The sequence below is a fragment of the Panulirus ornatus genome, chromosome 29 (genome assembly GCF_036320965.1).
Source record: "Panulirus ornatus isolate Po-2019 chromosome 29, ASM3632096v1, whole genome shotgun sequence".
NCBI lineage: Eukaryota > Metazoa > Arthropoda > Malacostraca > Decapoda > Palinuridae > Panulirus > Panulirus ornatus.
The window spans coordinates 7240654-7258552 of NC_092252.1; the positions used below are offsets into that span (position 1 = coordinate 7240654).

At 52.1% G+C, this 17899-nt stretch overlaps 1 protein-coding gene across 8 annotated transcripts in view; it reads left to right on the plus strand.

Annotated features, from left to right (window-relative positions):
- Positions 1-17899, plus strand: part of Rbp6 (RNA-binding protein 6) — a 1275347-nt gene that overhangs the window by 561530 nt on the left and 695918 nt on the right. The gene's annotated exons all lie outside the window — the stretch shown is intronic.

A 17899-nucleotide genomic window follows, 5' to 3' on the forward strand; every position in this document is an offset into this window, starting at 1 on the left:
TTAATGTTTGCATGCACACCTGGGAAAGTATGTGGAACTTCGTAGAATCGTATCCTTATCCTTGATGTATATGGTTATGAGTAAGAGAGATGTGTCATAGCCTTGATTTATTTGGTTAAAGGTTGGTGATATATATATATATATATATATATATATATATATATATATATATATATATATATATATATATATATATATATATATATATGGTTCGCTAGGTGGGGCCTGTGGAAATTTTTTGGTTTTGTGACAAAAAAAAAATTTTTTTCTATCACTTTGAAAGGTGGCCTTTGTTGGCCTAAATTTAAAGGCCAGGCTCTGGCTGGCTGATATCCTTGTCTCCTGCCTTTGATCCTAAGGCACCTTTATATTATAATTTGAGGCTACTATGTCGCCTGGTAGGGGTAGACACGGCACTACACAGGGAGGGGAAAAGGAAGAGTTTGTAAGAAATGACTTTTTTATCTGAGAAAAAAAAAGTTAAAAAAAAGAAAAAAAAAACGTTGAACTTGTGCCAGCGATACGTTTCACAACATTCTGTAAGCTGTAGTGAACTAAGTGTAATGGCTGTAATCTATAAGGCTTTTGGACAAAGGGGGGCCTTTGTTGGCCTTACAAAGAGCGGGCTTCAAGGGCCATCGTGCGGTGGGTTAAAATGCTATCCCAGTCTCTCAAGAACCTACACGCAAAATTAGACCCGTGTAGGTACCGGTGCGCTTCAACGGGGAACCAGTAGCTAAGAAACTTAGAAGTGTTATCGTGTAGATCTGTCGCAGATCTTGCAAACTTTGAATGATCCTTAGAGAGAGAGAGAGAGAGAGAGAGAGAGAGAGAGAGAGAGAGAGAGAGAGAGAGAGAGAGAGAGAGAGAGAGAGTTTAAGTGTACTTACCTACGACAGATATTTCCCTTCCCCCCCCCCCCAAAAAAAAAAAAAGAGAGGTGGCTAGAGCTAGCGTAGCGCTCACCGCTCACCCGCAGGAGGATCAAGGTTTGTGAAGGAGTCGTGTGAGTGACTTGACGTGTCGTCAGGTGTTATGTAAGGAGAGATGGGTAAGGCGGGGAAGAGGGGGGGGGGTTTGCACAATGGTTGGTGTGGAGACTGAAAGCCAGCAGTAGCAGCGCCCCTTCTCCTCCTTTCCCCACCACCACGCGTGGGTGAGGCAGAGAGGTAAGGCGTCGCCTACACGAGAGAGAGAGAGAGAGAGAGAGAGAGAGAGAGAGAGAGAGAGAGAGAGAGAGAGAGAGAGAGAGAGACCCGTCAGGGATTACCCCCTCCCATAGGTTGTTTATTCCCACAGAGGTGCAGGTTTTCCGCGCGGGCCGATCCACCCATGACCTCACCTCCTGGTTCGTCAACTTTTACTTTCTTTTTCCTGAGCCTGAGGGAGGGCCTCGGCCCACGGAGAGCAATTGTCCTCTCACCAGCAGCTTTCAACACCCCCTACACACACACACACACACACACACACACACACACACACACACACACACCTGTCCTCCCTCCCTCCACCTCCAAGTGCTGCCGTCTCCTGCAAACACCTGCCAACCACCACACGCTTGTTGGCACGTCGTAAAAGAGGAACGTCTCTCTCAGCACTTGGAGACACCTGGCGACGTTTAAAAGAGACGGCAGATTATCTCTTTGTGAGGAGTTTTTACGCGAATCCTTCCCACAGAGACCTGCAGCAGACCCCCTCCCAACAGAGACCTGCGGCAGACCCCCCTCCCACAGAGACCTGCGGCAGACCCCCCTTCCACAGAGACCTGCGGCAGACCCCCCTTCCCACAGAGACCTGCGGCAGACCCCCCTCCCACAGAGACCTGCGGCAGACCCCCCTCCCACAGAGACCTGCAGCAGACCCTTCCCCACACAGACCAGCAGCAGTAGCAGCAGCTTACGCTTGAATTAGAAAACAGCTGACTGAATTTTATGGGGAGGGCAGCCGTCAGCAGTACCCAGCTATAATGGAGTCCACCCCACATGATAGTCCAACCTTGACAGACCAGGACTTACGTTTACCACAGTGCTGGCCCCTCCTTCAGACAGCCGCCACGCTCCTACAAACATTGGACTCGTGGCAGCAGCTGACGAAGCCCTATAACCCAGCTGACACTCGTGCCAACAGCGGGCACGCTCATACAAACAGCTGACTTGGCTGACAGGCCCGTGTGTTAGGTAGTCAGTCAGGAGGCATTATTGAAAGTGTCTGCCTCTTACGACGGCATCCAGGATATTGCGAGGTCGTAACATTTTTCTTTAAATCTTTAGAAGCACATTATGATCACTGGTTTTATAGCAGTTGCATAATTGATGAATATATATATATCCTAATGTTATTAGCTTCATAAGTCGCATATTACATCCATTACGCCTTACACCATCGTGTGTGTGTGTGTGTGTGTGTGTGTGTGTGTGTGTGTGATGATCTGGGTGGCGTCAAGAAGGTGGTCGGTACACCTGCTCGTTGTATGGTCTGAGCAGAGAAGACATGGGCTTCTTACACCTCATGTTTTCGTTCCACGTGAATCTTGCAGCATCACTCACTCTTGAGGGATATACCATCTTTGCGTATGGTACCCAGTCTGTCATCCCCAGCGAGGAGTGATGGTCATATACATTTCGAGTAGCAAGCCTTATGAGGTTTGTGTTTTTCTGTGTTTTTTTATGAGGTTTAGCCTTTGAAAAAGAAGAAAGGGTTGGTTGATAGATAAGTGTTGGTTGATAGATAAACCAAGTGATAAAGAAGGGGTTGGTTGATAGATAAACCGAGTGATAAAGAAGGGGTTGGTTGATAGATAAACCAGGTGATAAAGAAGGGATTGGTTGATAGATAAACCAAGTGATAAAGAAGGGGTGGGTTGATAGATGAACCAAGTGATAAAGAAGGGGTTGGTTGATAGATAAACCGAGTGATAAAGAAGGGATTGTTTGATAGATAAACCAAGTGATAAAGAAGGGATTGGTTGATAGATAAACCAAGTGATAAAGATGGGTTTGGTTGATAGAGAAACCCAATGAGAGTATTGTACTCAGGTAACCACGCGTTAGAAGTGACGCTCAACCGGAGATGACGTGAGTTAGAATTGATGCGACGGTCATGGTAACGAAGACGAAGATGGCCCAGGCGAGGGCTTGGTCCTTTGACGTGTGGACCCGGGGTCGCACCACAACACAACGTGACCCGGGGTTACCACAACGTCGTAACGAGTCCCGTAGATACGACCTACGACACTAGGATCAAACCGAACGAGACCCCCGTTGCTCCTCTGATCTGTCGGGAATGTTTGGACCCGCGGCTCGTAGGCCCTGCTGCCACTCCCCGACCCCAACACACACACACACACACACCCACACACACACACACACACACACACACACACACACACACACACCCTGCCTGGTCAGGTACATTGGATAAATATTTGCCCGGTGAGTTTTGTGAGTTGTCCACTGGGCGGGGCCCATTATGTTTCTAATACTTGCAGGTTGTGAGCTGAACAGTCTTAGTGGCCGTGGCTTGTTTACACACTGCCTCGTCTTATTGTATCTCTGGCACCCTTTTTTTTTTTTGGATTTAGATTTTTTTTTTCGGTGTTGATATTTGACAACGTCTTCTTCCCTGTCGGTGATGCCAGTAGGGGAGTAACATATATATTTTTTTTTTTTTGAGTGAGAGATATATATATAGTTTTCCTTGGTACTTAGTAGATGTCGTGAAGGGTGTACGTGTAGGCAAATATATGCCAGATTCCCCTCCCGCCATCTCTTTACTCGGTACTAAGACATGTTAAATTAAGATGTTTCGATTTCAACCCCTGATGTTAAGGGAAGATGTTTCGATTTCAACCCCTGATGTTAAGGGAAGATGTTTCGATTTCAACCCCTGATGTTAAGGGAAGATGTTTCGATTTCAACCCCTGATGTTAAGGGAAGATGTTTCGATTTCAACCCCCTGATGTTAGGGTTTTGTATATGTACGTGCCTTTAGGGACGGGTATGTGGTTGGGATGTGGTTCGATCAACGTATACGAGACTGTGATAATGTTATGGAGTTTCACGTTACCAGTCTTAGGACCATGTTCGTTGTCGTCCGTCGGTGTTACGAATCACACACACACACACACACACACACACACACACACACACACACATTATGTATATGAAGTTTTTCTGGCTTCGAATCGCGTCAGCATCTAAAGTAAATAAAGCCGTGAATATTACACGTTCCAATGACTTTCCGGCCATCCTGCTAATTCACTTACCTACCTTGAAGTTTTATTTATGAAGTTTGCACATCCAATTATTTCGTGACCTCCTCCTCCTCCTCTTCTTCTTCTTCTTCTTCTTCTTCTTCTTCTTCTTCTTCTTCTTCTTCTCTCTCTCTCTCTCTCTCTCTCTCTCTCTCTCTCTCTCTCTCTCTCTCTCTCTCTCTCTCTCTCTCTCTCTCTCTCTCATTCGTATGCAACGAGCTTATCAAACGAACCGCATCCGAATCCATCTCGTGGCTTCTCTTCCGCTGAACAGATGTAGTTATCTAGTTCACCTTCGCGAGCGTAACTCGCCGAGTGTAACAAGGTGGAGGGGGTGGTTAGTGGGCGGACTAGTCAACACCACAGTACCTGCAGGAAGCTAATCTGTCCTGATTTACTGCTTTCTAAGCAGCGCGCATGTAGCTCATCGTAGATCTCGCGAGAGGGATCGATTTCCGTGGAAGTCGTCTTTGACCAATCCGCACTCACTCACCCACCCAGCGAATCCATACGATTCCCTTCGTGGTTCGTGAGGTGGGTTGGAGGCACGAACGGATTCGATTTTTTTTTTTTAGGCTCTCGCTCCACTCGTCATGATTCAGGGTCGTTTAGACCTTGTCTTGTCCCCCCCCACACACACACACTACCAAACAACCACGAGGGAGTTCACAGAGGTCAGCTGAGTCCCACCAAGGTCAGGGGATCACATGACCTCCAGCAGCGGGGGAGGTGGGGATGGGGTTGGATGAGAGGGGGGAGGAGGGAGTTATGCACTGGGTTGGGTTCCGGTTGGCATGGAGGTGGATGACCCGGTTCTGTTGTGTGTGTGTGTGAGAGAGAGAGAGAGAGAGAGAGAGAGAGAGAGAGAGAGAGAGAGAGAGAGAGAGAGAGAGAGAGAGAGAGAGAGAGACTAACTTTTGCACTAGCCCCTGCGACGAGATGGTGCCATTCGGCAGAGACAGCGCGTAGCGCCCACCGCCGGAAGGTGTACGTTTAGAGTCAACGGCAGCGGGGTTGTGTGTAGGTTACGTGCCGTCGGTTGCTGCGCGTGAGAGATGGTGCGTTGCTGGACTGGATGCCAGCAGCCCACGTGTGGGTGAGGCTCCCGAAAGAAAGGACGGACAGCAGCCTGGGCTAAGGAGGGGGAACTTGAGAGAGAGAGAGAGAGAGAGAGAGAGAGAGAGAGAGAGAGAGAGAGAGAGAGAGAGGGAGGGAGGGAGGGAGAGAGGCTGGGGCCAACCACATATTAATTTCTACAACGAGAGTCTTGCCTCTTGCTTGGGGGCTAACGCGTAGCGGTCAGTGCATGGCGGAGCAGGAGGGAGAATACTACGTAGGTGTCTGTCCATGTGTGTGTGTGTGTGTGTGTGTGTTCAGTGAGGGAGGTCTTGACCAACACACGAGAACCGTGATGATTGCGGGTTATCATCAGGTGATGAACGTAGTGGCTCAACACACACCTAGCCTCGGGCGCAGGAGGAGGAGGAGGAGGCCAAACATTGCTGTTACACTTTCAAGAGGAAAATTTCCGGGTCGGTAAACCCTGCAATTTGTCTTGACCAGAGTCACCCGTGGGGCGTTGGTCGCCGATGCCAACGGTGTAAGTACCTGGCGATTGTGTTGACGGTAGAATGTCTAGCAGATTGAGGCAGACATGTAAGTCTACGTGAATCATCATACGTAGTTCCTGGGACCGAGTCGAAGCGTTCCACCGTTGTCTCGTCCCGCTGTCAGACTTCATATTTGTACACACGTGAACTGCTTCTTGGTGGTAGTCTTCGTTTTTTTTTTTTTTTTCATCAGGTTCGTATTGAGTCATTACTTTTTCTCTTCGTCGAGTTCTGATCCTCTTCTTCCTGTGAGGTGGTGATGGTGTTGAGGGGTTGGGGAGGTGGGTAGGGGACGTTTGACCGTGGTAGGGGGTGGTAATGATAGAGGGAAATGGAGGGGGGGCGGGTTGGCTGTTACTCAGGAGGGGGCACAGCCCTCGTGTTTATTTACTTCACCCCTTGCCATCCAAATAAAATTTTCTTCGCACTGTCTGCTCGCTCCCCTCCCCCTTCCTTCTCCCCTCTCCCCTCCTCTCCCCCCTCCCCATTTCCTCGACGCTTATTTCTGTCTCCCGCCCCTGCCCTTCTCCCCTCTCTTCCTCTTCTTCCTCATTTTTTTCCCATCAGAGTTTTAGTAATTACTTAATGCCCACGTTGCCGTTGCTCCTCCTGCTTCTGTTCCTCTCCTCCTCCTCTTATTCCTCCTCCTCCTCCTCCTCCTCCCCCTCCTCAGTTCTCCAGTTACTCCCGTTCTCTCTCCCTCGCTCCTCATGAGTTATTTTGCTGTGTGTATGTGTGTGTGTGTGGATCGCGTCCGTTTTTGACGCTTCATCAACGGTTCCCGTGACGTGGAGCCTCTCTCTCTCTCTCTCTCTCTCTCTCTCTCTCTCTCTCTCTCTCTCTCTCTCTCTCTCTCTCTCTCTCTCTCTCTCTCTCTCTCTCTCTCCCGTGGTGGTGGTGGTGCCTGCGGTCGCCTCTCTCGTTAACCTGGTCTTGTGTGTATTGCTTGATTCTTGTATACGTTTCTGTTGTGTCCCCCTCCTGATCCCATAGATGGTGGCTGACCTCCCCTCCACCGCCTCACTGTTTGGTCCCCTTCCTTCTTGTCTCCTCACCTCATTCTGCCCCCCCCCCCTTTTTTTTTTTGTTCCAGTGGTGTCATAGGGTCAGTCAGTCCACGCCTGTCAGCTCCCTCACTCACGCCGTGAAATCCCTCATCCACGTCCTTAACTCCCTTACCCACGGCTTAACTCCCTCATCCACGTCGTTAACTCCCTCAACTCTCGTCAGGAACGTCAGCGTCGTTACCTCCCTCATGGACACAGTAGATTTTCTCATTCATGTCGTCAACTCCCTCACCGCGTGTTAGCTCCCTCATCCCTCCATCACGTATTCCTTCTTCATGAGTGATGGACAGCCCTTCCAGGCATCTGCCTTCCCTGCGGCCTGCTCAGATCTCCTGTTTACTCCCCATCTTTTCCTCTCCTCTTTTCTCTTCCCGTCTTGCCTGCTTCTCACTTCGCTTCTTCATCTGTCCATTTCTCTCTTTTTGCAGAACTCCTCCTCCTCCCATCTCTTCTCTTTTTTTTTCTTTCTCTTCTTTCCATGCCCACTCCTCTTTACTTCCTTTCGTCCCTTCTTCCCCTTCCTCTCGTCTCTCCATCAACGTTCATCCCCTCTCCCTTATTCATGTCTTTCCCTTACCTTCTTTTGTTCCCAGTTCCTCTGACCTCCTTTTCTATTCTCCCTATAAACACTCCTCTTGTCCCCTCTCCTCCTTTCTTCTCCACCCTTCATCACTATATCTCTCCTCCTCCTCCTCCTCCTCGTCCTGCTCCTCCTTCAGCCCTACACTCTCCTTCCTCCTCTTCCTCACCCCTCTGGCCATCCTTCCCTCTCTTGTGGAGGTCGTCTGGTCAGCAGCTCCCACGTCTCGAAGCCGTTGCCTCCCGCTGCAGGAGCTGCCGGTGTCGGTGTGATCTTGGGTCGCTCAGTCCACTGCACCTCACCCCAGCTCCCACAGTACAATCTTTCCCCCTTGGTGTTTCTCCTTCTCTACTCCCTTCTTCTTCCCTCTGCCTCCTCCTCCTCCTCCTCTTTTCTATCATTCCTTTTCTAGTCCCCCATCCCCTCCTCCGCCCTCTGTCACCCTTTCATATGGTACATTTCATTACTAAACCCAGCTTTCCATGTCCTCATTTACCTGCATTAAGAACTGAGGATAGTGTTACTCTCCTCCAGCAGATAACCCCATCATAGACCATTAGGTCATCTGTTATCAGGCTTCCCCATGTCTTCCCATTAGCCAATCACATTACCCAGTCCTTTCCCCACCCCCATCCCACCTTCCCACAACCGCCATTTCTCAACCCTCTCTCTATAGTGTTCCGTTTCGTCTCATTCCCACCTGTTTCTTCCAGATACTGTCCCTCGTCTTCCTCTGTACTCTCCCGTTCCTATATACCTCATGTCCAACTTTAATGCATCCCAGTTTCTCATAGTTCCTCCTCTCTTATCTCCACGTTTGCTTATTTCTTCCTCATTTATTCGTCCTTCCTATCCATTTTTTTGCCCTCTCTCCCACCTCATCCTCATATTCACTCATATCATCCCACCTGTTCCCCCCTCATATCACTCTTACACGTCCCTTCCCGTCTGTTCCCGGAATACGCCCGTTGGTATTTATGCTTTAAAACTTATTCCAGATTAGATTTGATTTGATTTTTAGGTAATACATTTTTTTTTTAACCATCTGTTCTTTCTAAATGTCACACTAAACACTCTGCACATGTTCGACGTTCATACTCACTTTATTTCCGAGATTAGCATAATTTCATAATTTTCTTCCTTTTCCTTTTCTTCCCTCCCGTCTACCGCCTGTCGCCATCCACACTCCTCTCATATACTTAGTTTTTTTTTTCTAGATATGAAATAGCTTTCAGATACCCACTTTTCGTCCAGGCAGTCCTGACCAAGATGCTCATTTTTGCTCCCGATAGTTAGGTATATCGCCTCCCCCTCCCCGACCTCCACATACTGCTAGTCTAGATGTCCACAGTTCCTCTGGATATCTCCTTCGAGTCTTAGAGGTAACCAAGATATCCCGTCTGTGGCCGAGATATCCACTTTTTTTTTTTTTTCAAGTATCCACTCCTGCCTAGCCCCGGCCACGACCGACCCTCCCTCCTCCTCCCTTCCACTCCACATTCGTCATCAGCTCCACCAGATTACGTCTTAAAAGTTCCTTTGTCTCTCGCCTTCCCCTTGGTCTTTGCTCTTTCCTTCCTTCGTTCCTTTTGGCTCCCCTCGTCTTGGTGGCTCCCTTCGTTCCATTTGGCTCCCCTTGTCCTGGTGGCTCCCTTCGTTCCATTTAGCTCCCCTCGTCCTCCTGCCTCCCTTCGTTCCTTTTTGGTTCCCCTCGTCCTCCTGGCTCCCTTCGTTCCTTTTGGCTCCCCTCGTCCTCCTGGCTCCCTTCGTTCCTTTTGGCTCCCCTCGTCCTCCTGGCTCCCTTCGTTCCTTTTGGCTCCCCTCGTCCTCCTGGCTCCCTTCGTTCCTTTTAGCTCCCCTTGTCCTCCTGGCTCCCTTCGTTCCTTTTGGCTCCCCTCGTCCTCCTGGCTCCCTTCGTTCCTTTTGGCTCCCCTCGTCTTGGTGGCTCCCTTCGTTCCTTTTGGCTCCCCTCGTCTTGGTGGCTCCCTTCGTTCCTTTTGGCTCCCCTCGTCCTCCTGGCTCCCTTCGTTCCTTTTGGCTCCCCTCGTCCTCCTGGCTCCCTTCGTTCCTTTTGGCTCCCCTCGTCTTGGTGGCTCCCTTCGTTCCTTTTGGCTCCCCTCGTCTTGGTGGCTCCCTTCGTTCCTTTTGGCTCCCCTCGTCCTCCTGGCTCCCTTCGTTCCTTTTGGCTCCCCTCGTCCTCCTGGCTCCCTTCGTTCCATTTAGCTCCCCTCGTCCTCCTGGCTCCCTTCGTTCCTTTTGGCTCCCCTCGTCTTGGTGGCTCCCTTCGTTCCTTTTGGCTCCCCTCGTCCTCCTGGCTCCCTTCGTTCCTTTTGGCTCCCCTCGTCCTCCTGGCTCCCTTCGTTCCTTTTGGCTCCCCTCGTCCTCCTGGCTCCCTTCGTTCCATTTAGCTCCCCTCGTCCTCCTGGCTCCCTTCGTTCCTTTTGGCTCCCCTCGTCCTCCTGGCTCCCTTCGTTCCTTTTGGCTCCCCTCGTCCTCCTGGCTCCCTTCGTTCCTTTTGGCTCCCCTCGTCTTGGTGGCTCCCTTCGTTCCTTTTGGCTCCCCTCGTCCTCCTGGCTCCCTTCGTTCCTTTTGGCTCCCCTCGTCTTGGTGGCTCCCTTCGTTCCTTTTGGCTCCCCTCGTCTTGGTGGCTCCCTTCGTTCCTTTTGGCTCCCCTCGTCCTCCTGGCTCCCTTCGTTCCTTTTGGCTCCCCTCGTCTTGGTGGCTCCCTTCGTTCCTTTTGGCTCCCCTCGTCTTGGTGGCTCCCTTCGTTCCTTTTGGCTCCCCTCGTCCTCCTGGCTCCCTTCGTTCCTTTTGGCTCCCCTCGTCCTCCTGGCTCCCTTCGTTCCTTTTGGCTCCCCTCGTCCTCCTGGCTCCCTTCGTTCCATTTAGCTCCCCTCGTCCTCCTGGCTCCCTTCGTTCCTTTTGGCTCCCCTCGTCCTCCTGGCTCCCTTCGTTCCTTTTGGCTCCCCTCGTCCTCCTGGCTCCCTTCGTTCCTTTTGGCTCCCCTCGTCCTCCTGGCTCCCTTCGTTCCTTTTGGCTCCCCTCGTCCTCCTGGCTCCCTTCGTTCCTTTTGGCTCCCCTCGTCCTCCTGGCTCCCTTCGTTCCTTTTGGCTCCCCTCGTCCTCCTGGCTCCCTTCGTTCCTTTTGGCTCCCCTCGTCCTCCTGGCTCCCTTCGTTCCTTTTGGCTCCCCTCGTCCTCCTGGCTCCCTTCGTTCCTTTTGGCTCCCCTCGTCCTCCTGGCTCCCTTCGTTCCTTTTGGCTCCCCTCGTCTTGGTGGCTCCCTTCGTTCCTTTTGGCTCCCCTCGTCCTCCTGGCTCCCTTCGTTCCTTTTGGCTCCCCTCGTCCTCCTGGCTCCCTTCGTTCCTTTTGGCTCCCCTCGTCCTCCTGGCTCCCTTCGTTCCTTTTGGCTCCCCTCGTCCTCCTGGCTCCCTTCGTTCCATTTAGCTCCCCTCGTCCTCCTGGCTCCCTTCGTTCCTTTTGGCTCCCCTCGTCCTCCTGGCTCCCTTCGTTCCTTTTGGCTCCCCTCGTCCTCCTGGCTCCCTTCGTTCCATTTAGCTCCCCTCGTCCTCCTGGCTCCCTTCGTTCCATTTAGCTCCCCTCGTCCTCCTGGCTCCCTTCGTTCCTTTTGGCTCCCCTCGTCCTCCTGGCTCCCTTCGTTCCTTTTGGCTCCCCTCGTCCTCCTGGCTCCCTTCGTTCCTTTTGGCTCCCCTCGTCCTCCTGGCTCCCTTCGTTCCATTTAGCTCCCCTCGTCCTCCTGGCTCCCTTCGTTCCTTTTGGCTCCCCTCGTCCTCCTGGCTCCCTTCGTTCCTTTTGGCTCCCCTCGTCTTGGTGGCTCCCTTCGTTCCTTTTGGCTCCCCTCGTCTTGGTGGCTCCCTTCGTTCCTTTTGGCTCCCCTCGTCTTGGTGGCTCCCTTCGTTCCTTTTGGCTCCCCTCGTCTTGGTGGCTCCCTTCGTTCCTTTTGGCTCCCCTCGTCTTGGTGGCTCCCTTCGTTCCATTTAGCTCCCCTCGTCCTCCTGGCTCCCTTCGTTCCTTTTGGCTCCCCTCGTCCTCCTGGCTCCCTTCGTTCCTTTTGGCTCCCCTCGTCCTCCTGGCTCCCTTCGTTCCTTTTGGCTCCCCTCGTCTTGGTGGCTCCCTTCGTTCCATTTAGCTCCCCTCGTCCTCCTGGCTCCCTTCGTTCCTTTTGGCTCCCCTCGTCCTCCTGGCTCCCTTCGTTCCTTTTGGCTCCCCTCGTCCTCCTGGCTCCCTTCGTTCCTTTTGGCTCCCCTCGTCCTCCTGGCTCCCTTCGTTCCTTTTGGCTCCCCTCGTCCTCCTGGCTCCCTTCGTTCCTTTTGGCTCCCCTCGTCCTCCTGGCTCCCTTCGTTCCTTTTGGCTCCCCTCGTCTTGGTGGCTCCCTTCGTTCCTTTTGGCTCCCCTCGTCCTCCTGGCTCCCTTCGTTCCTTTTGGCTCCCCTCGTCCTCCTGGCTCCCTTCGTTCCATTTAGCTCCCCTCGTCCTCCTGGCTCCCTTCGTTCCTTTTGGCTCCCCTCGTCCTCCTGGCTCCCTTCGTTCCTTTTGGCTCCCCTCGTCTTGGTGGCTCCCTTCGTTCCATTTAGCTCCCCTCGTCCTCCTGGCTCCCTTCGTTCCTTTTGGCTCCCCTCGTCCTCCTGGCTCCCTTCGTTCCTTTTGGCTCCCCTCGTCCTCCTGGCTCCCTTCGTTCCATTTAGCTCCCCTCGTCCTCCTGGCTCCCTTCGTTCCTTTTGGCTCCCCTCGTCCTCCTGGCTCCCTTCGTTCCTTTTGGCTCCCCTCGTCCTCCTGGCTCCCTTCGTTCCTTTTGGCTCCCCTCGTCCTCCTGGCTCCCTTCGTTCCTTTTGGCTCCCCTCGTCCTCCTGGCTCCCTTCGTTCCTTTTGGCTCCCCTCGTCCTCCTGGCTCCCTTCGTTCCATTTAGCTCCCCTCGTCCTCCTGGCTCCCTTCGTTCCTTTTGGCTCCCCTCGTCCTCCTGGCTCCCTTCGTTCCTTTTGGCTCCCCTCGTCCTCCTGGCTCCCTTCGTTCCTTTTGGCTCCCCTCGTCCTCCTGGCTCCCTTCGTTCCTTTTGGCTCCCCTCGTCCTCCTGGCTCCCTTCGTTCCTTTTGGCTCCCCTCGTCCTCCTGGCTCCCTTCGTTCCATTTAGCTCCCCTCGTTAGGGTTGGGAAGCCCCAAAAAGGTCCCCGCTCCCATGGGAAGAATCGGAGGGGCTATTAGTCGGGGAAGAAAAAATAGATTATTTTACTTAATTGGCCGTGATGTATCTGACCACCACCAACCAACCTACCCTTTACACCCCCCCCATCGCCTCGGCGTGTACCCTCTCCCTTCTCCCCGGTACACGGTACAGTATACGGTGCACCGCACCAACGCACGGAACACCTGAGGCGTCACCTTGGTGGCAGTGGCCCACCCACATGTTACGCTGTACCATTACATATGGTACAGCAGACGAGAACCACCACAAGGTTACATTGCTCCGTGGGCTTACGTAATACAGCAGACATCCGCATGGTACATTCCATTCCTCTGCATGGCACGGCAGACAACCACATGGCACGGCAGACAACCTCATGGCACGGCAGGCAACCACACGGCAGGGCAGACTACCACATGGTACGGCAGACAACCACATGGCACGGCAGACAACTACATGGTACGGCAGACACCCACATGGTACGGCAGACTACCACATGGCACGGCAGACAACCACACGGCACGCCGCCTTCCTTGAAGGATCGGCTGGGCCAGACCTCGCCCAGCGGACCTCGTGAGGTGGTGGCGTCTCGTCTTTCTTTGACGTGAGCGTCGGCTCGACGCACTGTGTGCTGCCCGAGGGTGACGCATGGGACGCCCGCCGGCGGGGACACATCACGCACTAGAGTAACGCATGGTGCGCGGAGCGTGACGTGCGAGTCTTCGGATGGTGCACGCCGCGTGACGGATCTCATATATATATATATATATATATATATATATATATATATATATATATATATATACACGCGGGGTGTGACGCATCGTGTGTCCGCAGCGTGACTGACTGCGCGATTTTCTTAAAAGTGCGGACAGACTTTCACACACACACACACACACACACACACACACACACACACACACACAAAGCAAACCTGACCTCTAAAGACCAGAAAAGAAACCAAACACCGCGCTGATAACGGGCGAAGCTCTGTGTTCAGAAACCGGAGGAACCGGTTTCCAGTCGTTGTTTTTATTTTCTCCATCCCATTATCATTCAATGTCTACCCCCTCCCTCGTCCTGCCCCTCCATTTATCCACTCTCATTAGTCGTTGTTCATCATATATCTCCTCTTCCTGGTCGTCTGTTATTGCTCCCGTGTGTTTTCCATTCATTCATTACTTTTTCATTTTTTTTTATCAGGTAATTTTCTTCTTATATGTCGCTTTTAAGGAATAGTCTTTTGTGTGTGTGTGTGTGTGTGTGTGTGTGTGTGTGTGTGTGTGTGTGTGTGTGTGTGGGAAACAGACTGGCATATTCCTCCTCTTTCGTCTATGATGACTAATAATGTCATTGTAAGCTGGACCATACTTGGATTTTAGATGATACTATAGAATACATATATGTCTTCTGTCGTAGATGGTTTTTGCAGTTAAGATGAAAAACCAGCGATCAGGAGAGAACTGAGGGAGGAGTTGGGGGGAGTCTGTGTTCCACTAGGGGGGGGGGGGGTGTCTATATTCCACGGGAACTGATTAAGTACTTCAGCAAACCCGTCGTCTCCCACATACCCTGGGTTTTGAAAGAGAGGCGTGCCGGACGCAGACAACCCTGGTAAATCCTCTGTGTACGAGGGCAGGACTCTCGCTTCGAAGGGCCCGGCCCCGACGCCCGATGAACCAAGAGCTCTCCTGCAGGTATCCTGGCTTTATGTACACACACACACACACACACACACAAACAGACTGGCATATTCCTCCTCTTTCGTCTATGATGACTAATAATGTCATTGTAAGCTGGACCATACTTGGATTTTAGATGATACTATAGAATACATATATGTCTTCTGTCGTAGATGGTTTTTGCAGTTAAGATGAAAAACCAGCGATCAGGAGAGAACTGAGGGAGGAGTTGGGGGGAGTCTGTGTTCCACTAGGGGGGGGGGGGTGTCTATATTCCACGGGAACTGATTAAGTACTTCAGCAAACCCGTCGTCTCCCACATACCCTGGGTTTTGAAAGAGAGGCGTGCCGGACGCAGACAACCCTGGTAAATCCTCTGTGTACGAGGGCAGGACTCTCGCTTCGAAGGGCCCGACGCCCGATGAACCAAGAGCTCTCCTGCAGGTATCCTGGCTTTATGTACACACACACACACACACACACACACACCAGACTGACGAGCCTACCGGATACACCTCAAGGTGACGAGAGTTCTCCTTTGGCCACATAACCCACACGGAGATCCGCTGGCGGGGTCAGACAGAGGTAGGTGGCGTGACACCCGATATATTCGGAGTCGCATCACTCGGATGGGGACTCCTCCTCGCTCGTCAGTGTACCCGTGAGGATAGTTGACAGTGCCCTCGATATCCACTCTCGGTAATCGGGTTGATCAGCACATCCGCTTTTCCCACAGCAACCACCACCAACTGCCACTCACATGACCTTAGGGTAGGTAGGACCCTACCAAAGCCACGAACCTCCCTTCCTCCCTTCTCCCTCCTCCCCCTCTCTCCTATCTCCCCCCACCTAACCCTACATCCCCACCGGGAAAGCCACGCGGAAGGACGCGATGGCGTTCACCCCCTCCCACTCCCCAAGTGTCTGTTACAGCTGCACTGACCGCATCGTCTTATACGATCCGCACCGTGCGGTTACCTGCCCGAATCCGAACCACCCATCCAGACGGGTCAGGAATACACTCCACCCTGCGGCCACCGCCGTCGACGGTCGCAGTGCGCCCTCGCACAGCTCTTGCCTGCGCCGGCACACGCAGGCGTGCGTCCACAGCTCCTCGCCGCCTGCCCCACCGTCCATCCCCTCCAGAGAGGGAGCCGAGCTACGCTCCCTCTGTGCACACTCCAAGTACGTAAGGAGTGCACGTACGCTCCCTGTAGACACTGTTGCACATAATGCGGGCGAGGCAGGTGCTGGCTGCCTGGTTTGTTTATGGAGTGAGGGTAGTCTACTTCACGGCTCTTTTTACTGGTCTGCCTGGGTTCTAGGTTCTGTGCTTGTGTGTGTGTGTGTGTGTGTGTGTGTGTGTGTGTGTGTGTGTGAGGCCTTACCGCCTCAGTATTTCACAACAAGGAAGTAACCAGTTTCGTCTGCATTTATTATTCTTGGTACATCCAATTAAATTGATCTGTGTTCTTAAGAATAAGATCCTTTATCTCTCTTGCTTTATAGATGACTGTGTGTGTGTATGTATAAAGGAAGAGAGGAGGGGGGTAATGGGGAGAAAAGTGAGTGTAAGAGAGAAGAGTGGATGAAGTATGAGAGAGAGAGAGAGAGAGAGAGAGAGAGAGAGAGAGAGAGAGAGAGAGAGAGAGAGAGAGAGAGAGAGGCTTTGTCATTCCTGCCCTTCTCCTTTAACCCTATTGTTTTCAATGCTATGTGGGAGCTTAACCCTTCTGTCGTCTGAGCCAGAGTTTTAAGGGTTTAACTGGACGTTTATTCCCTAAGTGGCAACGGCCCGCGGGGGCTAACGTGTTGCTGCAACTCCAGGCCTAGCCGTGTGTTGCAACTCACGTCCTGGTCGGGTGGTGCAACTCAAGGACTCATGCCTCGTTGCAACTCGAGGACCAGTGTGTTATAGGAACACAACAAGGATTAAGATGTTGCGCTTTCATCACTCACCCCCCCTCCCTTACGCCCCCTCACCCCAACACCAGAACTAATAACGTAATGTTGTGTTGGTTCTGCACAGCGATGCAACACACAGAAACTTGTAAGGCGTTGTAGAGACTCAAAGGCTTGTTGGCTTCGGTAGGAACTCAAAAGACTTGGGTACAGTATCTTATCAGAGGCTTGATCACGGTAAGAACTCTGATGCGAAGTCTAAGAACAACTCGAGTCTTGGTAGCCACTCAGGACCTCGAGGCCTGAGCATCACTTAACAGTCCGAGGCTCTAAGAACTATTCAGCAACAGTAAGATCGAAGAAGCCGCTCAGTGATTCGAAATTGGAAACCCACTTAGCGACTCAAGACCAAAGTACCAATCAGAAACTCAGGACTTAAAGCCTGCATAGTAACTCAAGGACCAAAGTACCAGTCAGAAACTCAAGACTTAAAGCCTGCATTGTAACTCAAGACCAAAGTACCAATCACAAACTCAAGACTGAAAGCTGAAGACTCAAAGCCTGCATTGTAACTCAGACTTAAAGCCTGCATTGTAACTCAAGGACCAAAGTACCAATCAGAAACTCAAGACTTGAAACTCTCTTTGCAGCCTAAGACTTCAGAACCAACGGTTGTTCGTCTCAAGACCAGAGAACACTCGGCAACCTGAGTGAGGACACTCGTCTACCTAAGACCCCAGAACCACTGTTGGAACCTCGGGTCATTAGGAACCAGTCATCGGCCAAAGACCTTATGGTGAACCCAGCGGCTGGAGACGTGTAAGAACCAGCGTGAACCACTTAGCCACAGGAGACTTCCAGTAAGACAGACGCAGACGGTGTTATCATTGCAGGTATTGACCTGGCGGATGGCGTGGCTGGAGACCACAGCAGGTGAGCCATTGAACGCGTAATTACTTCTTCAGGCAACGACTCGACCAGTGGGCCTCCCCCACCAGGATGTTCCGGACAGGTATTCATACCTGCTGATCATGTCACAGAGCTCCGTTTGAAGAGGTGCTCCACCTCCGGATATTGCTCCCTGTTGTATCCCCTTTCCCCCCCACCCCTTTTCCGTGGGCGTCGGACGAGAGCTGGATAGTCCACCTTCGATGATATCCAGAGGACGCCGAGACACCCAGACGACTGGAATTAGTCGGGATTTGCATACTCTGCCCCTCCTGGAGCTTGTTCCAGTGTCGTGTCTCTGTCTCGCCCGCCCCCAAGTTCAACACAGGCCAAGTTGTTACTGTCCAACTTCACCCCTCCCCCCCACTGTCATCTCTCACACCACAGCCACCGTTCGTGCCTGGGTCAGACACCGCACCGCACTCACACATGCCTGCTTTGGCCACACACACACACAGACACACACACACACACACACACACACACACACACACACACACACACACACACACACACAGTCGGATGAGTCTTCCGTATATAAACCATTCTTGGCTTTTCGTATTGTCTGTTCGTCCGGCAGCGGTTTGGGAGTCATTGGGCCTCCCCCCTCCCACTCCTTCCTCATTTTTCCCCCTCTCCTCTTTGACTCATACCTGAGATT